The sequence below is a fragment of the Talpa europaea genome (assembly GCF_964194135.1).
Source record: "Talpa europaea genome assembly, chromosome: 7".
Lineage (NCBI taxonomy): Eukaryota > Metazoa > Chordata > Mammalia > Eulipotyphla > Talpidae > Talpa > Talpa europaea.
In genome coordinates, this window is record NC_140074.1 from 130,639,041 (window position 1) to 130,653,131 (window position 14,091).

A 14,091-nucleotide genomic window follows, 5' to 3' on the forward strand; every position below is an offset into this window, starting at 1 on the left:
AAACATGGAAACTGGGACAGCAAAAGGTAAGACTGTCAGGTGGACAGGAACAGGGACTAAGGAAGGGTGGGGGGAGCAATGAGCCAGCAGAGAGGAAAGCGTGAGACCCCTGAGTAATCTCAGCAGCGGCAGTTCTGCAGGTAAAAGTGCAAAGGCTGAAAAATGCATCCCAAGTGACTAATTAGAACAATAAAGCCCATTAGAGAAAGGAGGAAACATTAACTCGGAGGAAAGTGCAAATGGATAAATACCCAGGAAGGGAAGCATGTGGCTTGGGTTATCTCCAGGGTGCTGGTGGCCCCGGGGGAGGCCTCTCTGTTGGCCACCTTGGCCGGGGGCTGGACAGCCAGGTGCCACTGGTCACAGACTCCACATTTGTCATCAGTGCTCTGTCTTCCTGGTCCTGATTTGACCTTCATTCCCAGAACCCAGGCATTTCACCCCACTTTCCTCTCCAAATATTCATTCATTCAGCACTGCCAGACAAAAGACAGGTGACAATCTAAAATAAACCCACCGTGGGCCTTGCTGGTGGCGCAAGGGGTTAAGCACAGCACCATGAAGCTATCTGCAGCCTCTGCAGCATGTGTTCAATCCCTGGCCAGCTATGGAGCAACCCACATGGTGCAGCAGACCTCTCCTGTCCCTCCAATGCTCCCCTCAGCAGTGTATTTTAGTATATCCATCTGTTCTGTTCCCCACTCTGTCTCTGGTGAATCCTCTCACCGCCCCCTCCCCGCATCTCTAGCCTGTACCCCAGCTCGTGCATGCATAAATAAATAAATCTTTAAAAAAAAAAAATAGTGACTACGAGAACGATAATGAAGTTGTCTCCAGACTCTGGGTGAAGCATCTCAAAATATCTGCACCTCCCCCTGCCAGAAAAAAAAAACAGATGGCACCAGCCTCACATCACAGCCCACCTACTATGCAGGGAGATCAGCTGGACCACTATCCCAATCCTATCTGATGGCACCTCTGATCCCCCAGCAACCAATCCAGCTCACCAACTGAACAGGAGTAGAGCTGGGCAGAGTGGATTCCACTCTGGCACTGGGTATTAGACAATGGAGAGAAAGACTTGGCTCCATCGAGCTGGTGGAGTTGAGTAGAGGCCAGATGGTGGAGTTGAGGTTGGTTCAATGTGGGACCAGCCACAGCCAAGCACATGATGTTCGGGAGCAGCAGAAACTAGACGCACCCTCAGCCACGCAACCCAGGGTCCAGAAAAGCAGAGACAGGGATGGTGGGCTCTGGGGAGATGGGAGAGGGACTTCAGCCCACAGACTTTTAGACCCGTTCCCTGTCTAAGCCAGGTCAAGAGTAAATAAAATGTTCCCGAAACACCGGTAGTACAACTTAGGTCATAGCCCTACACCAAAACGTAGAAGCACAATGTGTGAACGTCTCAATCAGTTACCATCATGCTCTCGTCCTGCATGCCTTCTACATACGTCAACCATGTAGCCTCTTATTTTCTTGCCTGTTTTCGAGTATTATTTCTGGAGGTGCAGAATATTTTCTTTTTATTTTCTATCAGTACAACACCTAGCACGATGACATGTTTACAATTTAAGGGGGTCTTGTGGGTTGTGTGTGTGTGTGTATGTGTGTTTGTGTTTTTGTAAGCATCGTCCTTTGAAAACCAGGCAGCATTTTATCAATTACAAAATATACCGCTCTTGCAGGCTTTGTTGACCGACGTGACTCCTTTTACTTTATGCGTATTCTAGTCATAATAGCCCGAACTGGAAAGTCTCCAAATGCCCATCCACCGCGGAATGGAAAAATGAATTGTGGTATTTTCACACAATGGAGAATGAACACTCTGACTTTCTGCAACAATCAGATTGAATGTCCGGTAAGAGAAGTCTGGCATGAAACCACCCAGGCTGTGTGATTTCATCTATATGAAGTTCAGAAACAAGCAAAGTGGATTGGTGCTGTTAAAGTCTAGGTGGAACTTTTCTTGGTGGGGAGGAAGCAGGAGGAGCTACAGGGAAGTTCAAGGGGCTTCTGATACCGTTTCTTGATCCCCGCACCGGGTACAAAGGTGTGATGAATTCATGACATCCAGCAAGCTGCTTCCTGTGATGTTGCTCTTTCAACAGGCATATTGTTATATTTCAATAAAGAAGCAAAAGATTCTAAATATAAAAGAAAACCCAAATAATATATAGGAGGACATATTGAATTTACAAAGCCTCTTTGGACTCCATACTGTTGGGAAGCATTGAGACAAAATGGGGATAGGAAACATCTTGATGAGAACACCTGCTTTGGAAAATTTGTTTTATGTTTTTTGGTTTTTTAGCTCAGGTTGTAAACTTTGCTCTGAGAGTTTGTTGTGGGTCTGCTGATCCTAAGTGGCCTGTTCCTAAGTGGCCACCATTTTTGTTACCTGCAGTTCTGCATTCCTTTACAAGGTCAGGACTGCCTGGCCAATCAGTTAGAGGAGCCCAACCTTACAAGGTGCCTTTCAGATCAATCAAGAGCAGAAAGCTTGCTCACCCTGGGAAGGATATGCATCACGAGGTATGACCAGGAACACCCGGGGGGCTGTTGACTGATGTATAACAAGGTACCCCAGAAGCTGATCAGCAGAACCCTTGTTGATAAGATTGGGACCATGGGGCGTCTGGGGTATGGTTTCAATGATAACACTGGGTCATCAAGCAGATAAGAATTATCTGGTTAACAGACTCATATCCCCCTGAATCCCTAGATGACATAAACACATTTGAACAGGGCTTACAACGTTTCTTCTTGTTTCAAAAATATGGATCTTAAACTGTCAATTGACTGACCAATCACTTCAGCAAGACAATATCAATGGCAATGTTTTCTGCAGATAAACCAGAAACTGTTTGAGATTTTTTTCTAACATGGACCTCTTCTCCCTCAGGGTTCTGAGTGTCAGTCAACACTCAGTTAAAAATGTACCGAGTGATACCAGATTCATGCAAACCTCCTTCGCGGACAAAGTCTCAAGGGCAGAGTGATTTCTTCCAAGGTTGAGAATGAATGTGTGTGATTTCTGCACAGATGCAGATAAGCAGATAGCAAATGCTCGAAGCTTGCCAGAGTCTATTTAGAGAGATACTCCACCTTTTTATGGCAATGAGGGATTTTCATTTAGGAGAGGAACACTTTAAAAAGAAGTTTCTCGATATTTCTGTTATCCTATTGCTTTTGTAAATCTTCCTCACAACCTCTCATGCCTTGGAAAACGAGCCGTCAATTTGAACATTAACTTTTGCCTATTAAAACCAATGCTCTTTAAAAAATTAGGGTGTTAGAGGGGTTGCGTTTAGCTCTTTTACTCACTCCAAGTGTTCCCAAACTTGAGGGTGCATAAGGGTTACCTGGGTACTTATCAAATGCAGATTTCCAGGACCCTCCCTCCTCAAGTCTGAGGGGGACCCAGACTTACATTTTTATGAGCACCCCAAGGTGGCTGCTGCAGGTCCCCTTCAGGTGACACAGTGGGGTGCGTGTTCTACACAACCCTTGGATTCTGGCTTCATCACATGAAGAGGATCAGATGGCCTCAGAGGCCCAGTCACTTCCTTAGTGCCCGATTCACTTCTGTTCCCAGGTGCACTCTACACACTGATCCTAGGTTGGGAATGGACTGTCTTTCCCATGATATTTTGCAATGCTTAATTGGAACTAAGAGCTCATGTGGCTTTTTTGTTCTTTCCTTTGAATGGTGCTTTTGGTCCTTAGACCTCCTTATTTAACCTATAAGGGAGTAATATTGCAGCAATAACTGTCGTATGCAGGGTTCTGGGAGCAGAGGGGTAGAAAAGTGGAAAGTCATCATCACATTCCCCAGGGAAAGACCTTAGGCATTATGTTGGGGTGCGGGGGAGGACAGAGAGGGAGTTTGCCTGCAACTATGCACTGAATTTCTGCATTTTTTTCTCTTATGGTCTTTTTCCTTAGTATATTAGGGCTTTATTCAGCCCTAACCATCCTACTTTTAGTCAAGTTTTCATTGCCCAGGGCAGTTAATGTAAGTTAAGATATGAGAAAGACAATTCAATTGAATCAATTCATACTAACATGTGAATGACTGATAAAACTGAGCGATATTTAAATAGCACTTACACATGAAAGCATGTCCAGGGCAGTCACACTCCAATTCTGTGGTTTCTCCTAGGATTTTTCCAGCCCTTCAAACTTATAGCTGAAAGATGTCCTACTTAACCATCTTAGATTTGGCCACCCCCTTAGAAGCCATTCCCAGGTCCCGGCCACAACTCACTGACCTTCTCCATACTCCCCAGCAGAAGTAGCTACAATCTAATTTGTACTGTTGATAGCGCCGCAAAGATTGGACGATTCTGACACAACTTGGTCAGCTCCAGCTCTTCACTTAAAACCTGTGAAGACCTCACCAGGCTCGTCCCTAGAAACACTGATTTCTCTTCTTTTTTGCCCATCTATCCAATGACGCTGGAGGCCACCCCATTTCCAAAAATCACTATCGGTTATATGAGAAAATAGCAAAGACTCTCTCAGCTGCCAATGCAAAAGTAATTACTAGCCTGACTACCACGTAGCTGGTCCCACAGACAGGCTGGCCAGTGAGCGGCCCCAGTGGGTATCCTGCCCAACAATCTGGGCATGAGAGAAAGCATACCCTCGAGTAGATGTTACTTAGGATAGAAAGTGTGGACGAGGTCAGAGAAGGAAGAGTCCTTCCAACCAGAAGAGTCTACAGGATCTGGTTCTTAAAATTTGACCTGGGGTTATCTGTAGGAGAGGTGACATTGGTGGGCGGGGGTTCAGGTAAAGTGCCAGAGGTGAGTCCTTCCAGCTCTTGGTTCAGGAGAGAGCGCAGAGAAACTGCAATCTCCAGGTGAGGGGTTGAAGCAGGTCAGAGCTGGGGGGGGGGGGGAGGTCGGGGTGGGAGGCTGACTCAGGTGGGCTGCGGGGTTCTGGCTGTCTGAGCAAAAGGCCCCTCCATTGGAATGTATGCCCAACCCCTTGGGGACTCCAGCCTCCTAACAAGAGACATGTCGCCTGCCAGCCAGCAGATGTGGCCCATGAATAAACATCCCCGCGGGGCTGGGGGGGGGGGGTGGGTGGGGAGAATAATAAATATGAAGAGAGGGGTGGCCTGCCCCTCTGGGTCCCCCTCCCCTGCTCCCAGGGCAGCAGACATGCTTGTCCGAAGGGGCGGACTCCGAAGTCCTCGGGTCGCCCGCACATTAATCCGGGTGGATTTGGCCATCTTGTGACATAGCCAATCAGTTCGAGGGAGGGGACGGCAGGAACGCCTCTCCTTTCACGCCACAAAAGGATTTTCGTCCCTTGAGAGCACAATGAAAAAAAAAAAAGCCAATCAAGGCGGGATCAGCTGTGGGCTGGTCCCTGCAGCAGATCTGTCTCTCCCAGAGGGGGGTGGGGGCGACATATTGGTCCGTGTGGGAAACCCACAGTCTCGGCTTCTCACACATTGTTCTCCTCCTCTTCAACTGCACCCCCTCCCCACCAGCCCACACCCTCCTGCTCCCCTCCCCAAAGCCGTTAATGCCACAAAAGATACTTTCCCCATTGTGCCCCGGACAGCTGAGAGGTCCGAGTGAGCCATACAGGGCTCTGCGTCCTCTCGGGGAGAAGGGGCCGGACCATCCCATGGGGAGCGGGGTGCTTATCATACAAAGGCTTTAGACCCACTTGCCTCTCTCCTGCTAATCTAGGACGGTGGGGGGTTAAATACTGTTACGTTTTCATTAGGTGCTAATAGCAAAAGGACAGCTCCGGGTGGCAGGGACCAGCCATTCTTATGCAGAAAGTTTCCCCCCAAGGAAGGTCAGGGCAGGTGGGGTGGGGGAAATCTAGGGAACAGCCAGCCTTAAAGCCTGGTCGGGGGAGGGGGAGGTGGCTGCCATGGGTGTATTGTTGGCCCCGGAGTCCCATCAATGGGAAAAGTCATGTTTTCTCTGAAGGGAACAAGTTGAAATCATTAGGGAGGGGAAGGGCTGGTGGGTGGCTGGGGACCGAGCGGGCCAGTTGTGACTAGGGCCACGTTCTAGGGGCCCCTCCCCTCTCCAGGTCTACTCCAGGCTTTGATGGGGTCACTGGGAGATTTGGGGGGTGGGGAGGAGGGGCGCATTTTGGAATCAGGGAGATGGGATGGGGTTCTGGTTCTGCTCTGTCCCTGCTCTGGGGCTCTGCTGAGCCCCGGAGCCTGGTTCTGGAGCTGGAACCGCCCTCGTGGATTCTAAAGGCCTCAACACAAAGGAGGGGTTCAAAGAGGAGAAGGTCTCTGTCCCCTCACCGCCACGCCGCCCCATGCCCAGCTACCACCCAAGAGATATTTTAAAAGCCCAGATGAAAGAATACAGGAGTCTGATGTCACTGCACGCGGGCAGCGCTCTGGCCTCCGCTGGCTCACACTGTCTCCTTGCTTTGACGTCTGTCCATTCCTTCAGACATCACCGTCGCTCAACCCCGAAAACTGGTGCCTGGAAAACTCCACAGGCGCAGGGGTCCACCTTCTGAGTTGGGGTGCTCACTGTACCCATGGTGACACTCCCTGGCGAATGAGTTGCCTTGGGGAGGAGCGCTGCAGGAGGGGCTCCATGGACACAAGGAAAGGCTGATGGGGAGACAAATGATGCACCAGGCAGGCTGGCCTCAGCCACCCTGGCAGGCTGGCCTCAGCCCCCCTGGTTGCAGGTCCATCCTGGGTCATCCACCCAGCCACCCTGTGGGTTCGCCATCATCACTGCACCTCATTCCACAGCACAAATCAGCAGGGGCCAATTTTCTGTTTGCGTGGGCTTTCTGCAAGAGGGGCCAGGGTGGAGACTGCATGTTGTCACACACAGTTAATTCACTGCCAGCTACTCCCAGGACCTCTGCAGACAGTGGTCCGGGTGCTTGTAGAACCCAGTGGTCTCTGATGAGGCTTCTGGCATCTACAAGAAGAAGTGCCAGGTGTGGCTCTTGGTCTCCAAGAGTTTCATTATCAAATAATTCCAGAAAGGGGAGTGGTTAGGCCAGTGGTGGCGCTGGAGCCCCGCCTTTCAATACAGACTCATGGGAAAAAACTTGAGTTGGGGTGGATGTGTAGATGGGGACAGAGACAGTTATTCCTTGGTACTCACCTTTGTCTTACCACGGTGGAGGTTCTCTGATCAATTATCCTTCATAGAAAGTTCTCCAGTTGGAGAAATAATAATGCACTCAACTAAGATATCTCTGGAATGAAGAAGGCGTCAACCCAGTTAGCATTCACACAGAGGCCTCGCTGCAAATTCATAACCAGGGGTCTGACAGCTACAATTTAACAACTCCCTCGTATCTTCATCAAATAGCATATGTGATTTTTGAGCTCTTATTAGAAATGCTGAACTCCAAGCCAAAGAATTTGGAGGAAACTAAATACGGGGGCAAAATGTGGAGTTTTTTGAAGTTTCCAACTTCAACCTGATCTTTTTTTTTTCCTGTTCCCTTTGAAAGCAGAGAAAAGGTCTCACCCAAATGGTTAATAAACTGAGATTCAAAATCTCTCCAGGTACAATGACAGATCCCACTTAGAGAGGAAACGGTTTCCCTGAAGCCAGCCGTGCTCAGAAATTACAACCGGTTTCAGCAATTAAGAGAAGTAAAACATTAAAAAGCACGAGGCAAAGTACATTTGCATGCTAATAGCCCCTTCTGTAGTGCTGGGAAGCTGTTTTACAACAAAGCAGATAACTTTCCCACTACAGAGATATTAACCCTTGGGCTCTCGCTCCCACTCTGTGCCCCTGATTCCAACGTCTGGAATTCTCCTGGCCCAGGTTGGGGACAAGATGGGTTAACTCTGCCTATCAGCCTGTCCACTGTGGCCTCATTTTTTTCCCGGGTTTGGGTACATACGAAAGAGAAGAAAGAGAAAGAGACTTAAAAGTTTTGAATGTGTTTAGGGGTAAGTGAAAAGGGAGTCAAAAGATGCACCAGGGGGTGAAAAAAAGAATTTCCCTAGAAAACACTGGAAGGGGCTGGGCACAGGGCTGGTGTCCAATGGGACTTGAATTTGAATCGGGCTGTGCCACTTCGTGGGGACAAAGTACTTGAATTCCTGGAGCCCCAGTTTGCTTATCTAACTGGGCCAAGGGAGAATTAAATGAAGCAATTAGGGTAGCACTTCTAGGCACCTGGTAGCGATAGTAACGATAGCAATCGCTGTGACAATCTAGCAGGTGGCATTTGCTGTGTGCCAGGAGGAACTTTATAAACAACCTCTGGGTCCAATGTCATGAAAAAGCTCTTTGGCTTTCTCAGAGGTGCAAAGTAGCCCTTCGCTCTCCTGCAGAAAGTTGATCCTGGAATAGGTTCTTTTTGTCTTTCCCCAAGGTGGAGATTCCCACTGTTTTGGATTCCCACGTAGATGGCGACCCTTGAGCTTAGACCGCAGACTTGCGGCAGCCTACAGAAAATTCTCAGCTCCTGTGGAGGAAGACAGGTGTGTAGACTGAGTTTTGGGGGCTGCTGGCTTTGAAACTGTTGGGCTGTGACTTTGAACAAATTTCTTAGCCTGCCTGTGCCTCAGTTTCCCACTGCAAAATGAAAGTGATACAAATATCAGACATTTGGGGCAGGAGTTCTGCGAGTAAACACTCAACCCATTTCGGTTATTAAGGGATGTCGCTTGTGCTTCTTTTTCAAGATCCTGTTTCCCTTGTCCTTCCCCTAGGTCAGCACAAGGGAGCAATGCCCGAGGCGTGTCCTGTCTTGGATTTCAAGCCAACTCCTTGAAATCAAGTCAAGATGAGGAAAGAGAAGTTTCTGTCTGTACTCTGATGTCCTCATCACTCACCGCAGCTCTGCTGATGGGAAAGAGGCTGCCGGAAGGAAACGAAAGTTCATCAAGGACTGGCAAAATATTAATCTGGGAGCTCATGGATGAGCAGTGATGCGAGCCCCGGGGCCGCAGGCGCCCCCTTCATGTTCCTGCTACCCGTGGGCTGAGACCAGCGCCACCCCGCCCTGCCCTGTGGGCACTGACCGTGACCCAGCCATCCGCTGCCTCCGTCTCCCTCCAGATCACGTCCAGGGCAGGGCAGGAGGGGAGTGGAGGGACAGAAAGTGGGCTGGAAGGCCCCAGTGGGGAAAAGGAGATAGCGCTCTCTCTTAGCAAACAATCCTTTTCTCTATGTCTCCAAGGAGGTGCCTCTCTACTCTCCATGGGTGGGTTTTTTTTTAAGGTTTATTTATTTATGCATCAAGAACTGGGGTGCAGGCCAGAGGTGTGGGGGAATGAGAGGATTCACCAGAGACAGAGTGGGGAGCAGAACAGGCAGATCTGAAATACACTGCTGAGGGGAGCAGCGGGCAAGACAGGAGAGGTCTACTGCGCCTTGCAGGTCACCTCCCTGGCCTGGCCGGGGATCAAACTCATGCTGCAGTGGCTGCTGGTAGCTTCATAGTGCTGAGACTTAGCCCCTTGCACCACCAGTGAGGCCCTCCATGAGTGGTTTTTAAAGCTGACCAGGCATTAGACTCACTGGGAAAGTTGAAAAAAATTAGGCACTGTTTCTACCCCCACTAATTATGATTCAGTGTTTTTCAGGTAAGCCTTATAGAGGGTTATTTTTAAAAGGCTATTTAGTGATTTGGATGTATCACCCGGATTGTGAACCACCACTGTCCTACTTAGGAAACCCACCCAGACTGCCTCCACCCCCTCTGAATTTCCAGAATGAATAATGAGGCTCATTCTTGTCTGCGTGTCAGCATTACCTGGAGGATTTTTAAAAAGAGGTTGTCCAGGACATGCCCCCAGAACTTCTGATTTAATTGGCCTGAAATTGGGTGCAGTTATTATCAAAGTTCCACTTCCACAAGCTTGTAGCTGCACATATACAGGGTTGTTCACTGACGCCTAATCTGTAACAGCAAAGATTGGAGATTCACCAAACATTTATCTATAAGAGGCTCATCAAAGAAGCAACCTCTGTAGAATACTATGCATCTGTGAGAAAAGAATAAGAAAGCCCTCTGCATCGCTATGGAAAGATTGCTAGCCTATCCAGAAAGCAAAAATAAAAAAGGGCTACAGTTGCAATCATATTTATAGGGGATTATTGCTTGTGTAAGAAAAAAAAAGGAAAAAAACACTTCTTGTGTTGCATAAGCAACACTGGCAGGACACACAATAAGTGACAGAAGTGGAGCTGCTTCAGCGTGGAAAGCATCCAGGAGGGGAGGGTGTCAGTGTTTGGACATGGGGGTAAGACAGAGACTTTTGATGGCATCTTGATTTCTGAAATAATGCAAATTACCTGTTTTAAAAAATGAAGTTTTGTGGGAGTTCCTCCAGTGATTCTAGTGGGTAGCCAGGTTTGAAAACAGTTATCTAGGTCGGGAGTCAGCAAATTGATTTGTGGGCCAAATCCAGCCAGTTCCTTGCAATTTGGGATAAACTTACTATTTTATTTATGTTTTTATTTTTAAAAGATTTATTTATTTATGCAGCAAGAGCTGGGATGCAGGCCAGAGATGCTGGAGGTGAGGGCTGAGAGGATCAACCAGAGACAGAGCAGGGAACAGAACAGGCAGACTGACTGAAATCCACTGCTGAGGGGAGCAGCGGGGAGACAGGAGAGGTCTGCTGCACCATGTGGGTAGCTCCCTGGCTGGCTGGGATTGAATTTGTGCTGCAGAGTCTGGATATAGCTTCACAGTGCTGTGCACCACCAGGGAGGCCCTAAACTTACTATTTTAGGACACGTTTCGATTTTCAGAATCTTTGAGACTAGAGCTTAGAAATTCCCTGTATGTCCCACACCCCTCTCCCTGTTACTACAGCTCTCATTAGGACAGCCCATTTCTCCCAATCCACGCACAAACCTGGCAAATTATTAATGACTATGGGTCATACTTCATCCAGATTCCCTCAGCTTCCCCTAGGGCTTTTCATCTGCTCCGGGGCACCCCAGAGCCACATCCCAGCCTCTCACCATATTTAGTCATCACGTCTTCCCTCCTCTTGGCTGGAGCCATCTCCCCACTTCTGGTGACCTTGGCCGTCTGGAGGACACTGGTCTGCCATTATGTCGAATGTCCCTCAGTTGGGATTTATCTTTTTTTTTTTTTTTCGTAATTAGGCTGAGATCATGTGTTTGAGGGGAAGACCACACAGGAAAGTGCCATTCTCATCAGAGCCTATCAAGGGGACGTGCTGTCAACAAGACTTAGCTCTGCCGACGTGACTCTGGGTCAGCTGGCTGAGCGGCGCGTACCGGCTTCTCCGCCATCAGGTTCTCTCCCCCTGCCCTTCCATCCTGCTCTCCTTGGAAGAACGCCCAAGCGCACAGCCCATAGGGTGGAGAAGCTACATAAATTATTTTGAATTCTTCTACCCAGGAGATTTGTCTGCTCTCTTCCATCTATTTATTTAATCACTTATTCATTACAGATTCATGGGTATTTGCTCTATCTTTGGGGTTATGGACAACATTATTTTCTTGGTCAACTAGCTTTGAGTCGGTTCCTGTTTCTTTTTTACCATAGCCTCAGCATTGTGGAGGCTTTGTTTTATCTTTTTTGTTGTTATTTGGGGTTCTCTGAAATTTATCTTATGTTCCAATGCTACAAGACTCCATTTTTTGTGTTCCCCACTCAGTAGGATCATTTGTTTCTCCACAGATCTCTTTTTAAAAAAAAAGATTGATTTATTTATGCATACAAGAGCTGGGGTACAGGCCAGAGGTGTGGGGGATGAGAGACAGAGTGGGGAACAGAACAGGCAAACTAACTGAAGTACAGTGCTGAGGGGAGCAGCGGGCGAGTCAGGAGGGGTCTGCTTAGCCATGTGGGTAGCTCCCTGGCTGGCTGGGGCTCGAACTTGTGCTGCAATGGCTGTGGAAATCTTCATAGGTTGCGTCCTAACCCCTTGTGACTAGGGAGGCCCTTTCTTTTTCCTGGAGAGTGTCTTAGTATTCGCTGTTCCTGGGGCATCATGGCATCTTGGTCCTCTCAGCAGACGAGCAAGGAGATGTGAGTGTGTAACCTGGGTGCTCATGTGTCTGCATATTTTTATAAAGAAGTATTTGTGTCTATATGACATTAACAAGAGGCCACAGTGATGCCTCCGACCCCAACCCACCAGCACATGAATCACGCTAGGCCTCTTCTTGCTGGTCTGTAACCTCCTACCTGGTTTCCAACACTCTCCATTTATTTAATTTCCCAATCCCACTGCCATGGATCATGGTTTCAGAATTGTTAACTAATACGCCTTTAATCTTGCAAACTCCATGCATTTCCAAAGTTAATTAGGTCAGTACTTTGTTCCTCAACCCCATTCATGGATGTTCCTTTTTGTACTGCCTCTGGATTCTTTTGTCAAATTCTTTCTTCTATCATCCTGGATTCCCCCAAACTCTTAAATATATATATTTTTAAAATTGGTATATTTTTAAGCTTACACTTTGTGCTGTAAAAGCCTATGACTTCTGGTCAAACTTCATGTCTTGTGCTCAGATCATTACAGTATCACAGAACAATAGTGCTGGTCTAAAAAATCCTGCACCTATTCAACTCTCTCTCCAAAGAGGCTGTATCATTTTGCGTTCCCACCAGCAATGAATGAGAGTCCCCATTGTTCTGTATCCTTGCCCAGAAATGATATTGTCAGTTTTGGGGGGTTTAGTTATTTTAATAGGTATGTAGTGGAATTTCATTGTTTAAGTTTGCCGTTCCCTGCTGACAACTGATAGTGTCTTTGGGTGACTTAGTTACCATCTATCTGCATTTCTCTCACTCTCTCCTTTTTCTCTTTTTGGTGAAATGCTTTTCATATCTTTTATTCATTTCTTAAGTTGGTTATTGCTTTTCTGATTGTTGTTTTGAGAGTTCTTTGTATACTTTTTTTAAAAGATTTATTTATTGCATAGAAGAACTGGGGTGCAGGGGGTGAGAGGATTCACGAGAGACAGAGTGGGGAGCAGAACAGGTGGATCCACTGAAATCCACTGATGAGGGGAGCAGCAGGCGAGACTGGAGAGGTCTGCTGCACCATGTGGGTAGCTCCCTGGTTGAGGATCGAACTCTGGCCATTGCAATCATAGCACTGAGCCTTAACCCCTAGGCCAGCAGGGATGCCCAAGAATTCTTTGTATACTTTTTGTTATAAGTCCTTGACCAATATTTATTTTGTAGATGTTTCCTCCCAATCAGTCTCTAGTCCTTTCATTCTCTCAACAGCGTATTTTGTATAGCTGAAGTTTTCAGTTTCACAAAGTCTGACTTAATCAGTTTTTTCTTTCATGGGTCAGGCCATGGATGTCATATCTATGGCCTTTGACATGGACACAGTGAATAATCTTGCTCGCTTACCTTGCAAGGAAGGTAATGCATGAAGTCTATGTAAACTGAAAGGTCTTATAAAATATTCATTTTTTGACTCGACCACTTGGATAGTAGAAATCAGATTCCGATGAGGATTTGTTGTGTCAATGGCTGCACAAACAATGAAGACTTGGAAGGCACCACAACGTTTTAACCACGGTCGTATAAGTGCACATGAAATATACATCCGGGGCGTCATATCCATGTCAAAGGCCATGGATGTCATATCAGAATTTACCAGCAAACTCAAGGTCACGCAGAGTTTTTCTTAGGTTTTCTTCAAGAGTTAATTTCTGCGATGGACAAAAGATCTACAGCTAGGTTCTCCGTCTCCTTCTTCCTCTTAGTTTTTCCCTCCTCTCTCTGGGCTTTTTGCAAGTGGACGTCTAATCATTCCAGCACTATTCGAAAAGACTATTGGCCACTGAGTTGCGTTTGCCCCTTTGCCAAAGGTCAGCGGACTGTATTTATGTGAATATTGTTCTGGACTTCCCCTCTGCTCTGTCGATCTATTTTTCCATTCTCTGCCTGGATGCATGGACCCCCTTCCTTACCAGGAGAGTCGATGAAGACATAAAATATATAAACGATGATGACGACCCAGATGTATATTTCATGTGCACTTACATGACCGTGGTTAAAACGCTGTGGTGCCTTCCAAGTCTTCATTGTTTGTGCAGCCATTGACACAACAATTCCTCATTGGAATCCGATTTCTACTATCTGAGTGGTCGA